Genomic DNA, 2,541 nt, shown 5'->3' with positions numbered 1-2,541 from the left:
GTTTGGGGCCAACCTGGTCTACAAAGTGAGTTCCAGGACAGCCAGGGCTGTACAGAGAAACAGTCTCGAAGGAAAAAAAAAAAACCAAAAAAAAAAACCCCAAAAAACCAAACAAACCAACAAAACAAAACAAAACAACAACAAAGACTGATTTAGGTGGATTCTAAGAATTTGCATTTTAAAGTAAGAGCTTAGATTATCCAAACTGCTGGACTGGGACCTCACATAGGAAAAAGTACATGCTGCAACATCTCTATTCTAGAAATCCAAAACCTCAGCTGCTCCCACACCATGCACAAAACTATTTAAAAATGCGTCACAAAATTATCTTTAGTTTCTGTGTATAAGGTCTGCATGAAATACAGCTGAGTATTTCTGCAACTGGAGTTCCATCCCCTTACTTGGTTTAGGACCTGGAACAAGGGACTGGAGGCGCGAATTTTACATACCAAAGCAGACCTGTCCTCCATGTTCTCCCAGCATCCCTCAGTCCCTTCTTGGCGAACCCTGCCCCCAACCCTGAACTTTCCAGCCTAGGGGCTGAGCTGCCCTTCCCCCAGAGGCTCTTCCCTCTATAATCTATAATCAAGGTATTTTGGTCTCTCTTGTCCTCCTCCTCTTCTCCCACCTCCATGGCACCCCTGGCCTTAATCCTTGGGGCCAGTGAACTCCCCCGAAAGCAGCTTCCCAATATTCTTCCTTTAATGTAATCTTATCTGGTTTGAATTGGCTCATTTTACTGGTGGAGAAGTAACCTATCATCCAGGACGTTTAATTATGTATAAGCAAGAATTTAAAAATTTGAAGGAAAAAAGTCCCAATACTTCTCATTCCAAGTATTTCAGATAACTGATACTTAACCTGCACTGTTCTATTCCTTCCAATATTTGCTCCCCACAAACAGGCTGCCAAACCATTCTTGATACGCGCTACAGGGAAACTTTATGAGTGCTACTGGTCTTTGATCTTGGACAGTTGGAGGGCAACCACATTTTCCTTCTTCCTAGGGTACGGCTGAGTCCCACTATACACAATCTAGGTTGCATCCTCGTTTTCCATAATAGTCGAGACTACAAGGATGAGGGAAAGATTTTTCAACAACCCCCTAATCAATGATGGCTACTATTTTCATAACGTGCAACACCGCTAGTCGGCCAACCACGTGGGTAACAGGTAGGCACATCCTGAAAGCTAATTACCGAGCACAGTGAAAGCAAGGTGGGTAACGGCGACTGTACAGCTGTGACAACAAACAAACCTCCAATGTGCCAATAAATATTAAAAAAAAAAAAAAATCCTCAATTATCAGAGGCCGGAGATACCGCCGTGTGTCTCCGCTCTGACGCTCGAAGAGCGGCAACAGCCTGGGCGACTAAGACTCAGCCTCGAGGGGCGTTTGCTTCCGGCCACGTGTGCACGTCGACCAATGGGAAGGCTTTACGCCACTCCCGCTTCCTCACCCTGGCAACGGGCGAGCGATTGCTTCCTGTGTCTGAATGCTGTGCGCTGACGCGGGTGAGTGTCCCTCGTTCTCACGCTGTCCGCGTCGCCGTTGCCTAGCCCTGCTCTCCGTATGGTCCCGCAGGCCCGCGTGGCGTCCTCTCCTCACCGCACGGGGCGGCTCGCACGGCGCCACCTGCCAGGCCCGGCGCAGGGGCTCACGGATTCCCCGGCCCGGAGTTGTGGTCACGCGTGGGGCCCGCCACTTCCCTTGGTTGCGGAGTTCTCGGAGCTCTTGGCACGCTGTACAGTCCTAGGCTCCAGGGAACTCACGTCCCCCAGGTCCGCGGCGGGCCCGGGATGTGTCACATACTGATGTCGCGGTGGGGTCCAGCGCTTTCCTGAGTGTAGAGTTAGAGTCCCGAGGGACCTGAAGCATCCAGTCAGGGCAGAGGCGGCTAGGACTGAGCTGGAGAGGCGGGCGAGTAGCTGTAGCTGGAGGTGTTTTGAAGTAGAAGGTATAGTGATTCCTCCGAGTTCAACTTAATTATACTGAAGAGAAGAAGGGAAGGTTTATTGGGGACTTCTAAGACCTTTCTTTGAATAACAAGCTAAGGGAGTTTAACTTACACACTCGGGCGTTTGGTTATTAGAAGCAGAGCAGTGGCTATTAGAAAATGTTTGGGAATTGCAGGAAAAGAGATTAACATAGTTGCCGCCACTAAGGATTTCGTTCTTTATAATTTCTTAGGAGCTTGTAGAAATCACCTACAAGAGGATGTGTATAATATGGGTAAAACTAGAAATTGCAGTTTTGGGTATGTTACATTCATTGCACGGATAGATTGGTTAAGTTTTTTTTTTTTTCGGGGGGGTTATTTTAGTTTATGTGTGTGAATGCTTGCATCATAATGTCTGTACACCACGAGCATATCCGTGCAGGCCAATAGAGGGCATCTGGGGGAATCAAGGATGGATGGAAGCCAGCGAGTGGTGCTAGGAACTAACTCAGGTCCTCTGCAAGAGAAGAAAGTGCTCTTTGTTGCAGAGCTGGCTTTCCAGTCCTGGTTGTGGTGTTTTTTTTTTTTTTTTTTTTTTTTT

The 2,541-nt window shown here is 47.9% G+C and overlaps 1 protein-coding gene across 9 annotated transcripts in view; it reads left to right on the top strand.

Moving 5' to 3' along the window:
- Positions 1-1,459: 1,459 nt before the first annotated feature.
- Positions 1,460-2,541, top strand: part of Tasp1 (taspase 1) — a 205,496-nt gene continuing 204,414 nt past the window's right edge. For 2 of the 9 annotated variants that reach the window (XR_004118899.1, XR_004118898.1), the window contains exon 1: positions 1,539-1,958. The gene's annotated coding sequence lies outside the window, so the exon portion shown is untranslated. Of the gene's footprint in view, positions 1,516-1,538; positions 1,959-2,541 lie in introns of those variants that run through there. The other 7 variants (XR_004118895.1, XM_031372054.1, XR_004118897.1 and 4 more) reach the window with 5 other exon arrangements.

Source organism: Mastomys coucha, unplaced genomic scaffold (genome assembly GCF_008632895.1).
Source record: "Mastomys coucha isolate ucsf_1 unplaced genomic scaffold, UCSF_Mcou_1 pScaffold15, whole genome shotgun sequence".
Lineage (NCBI taxonomy): Eukaryota > Metazoa > Chordata > Mammalia > Rodentia > Muridae > Mastomys > Mastomys coucha.
The sequence above is the reverse complement of the archived record's forward strand: the minus strand, read 5'-3'. Positions and strand labels throughout refer to the sequence as shown.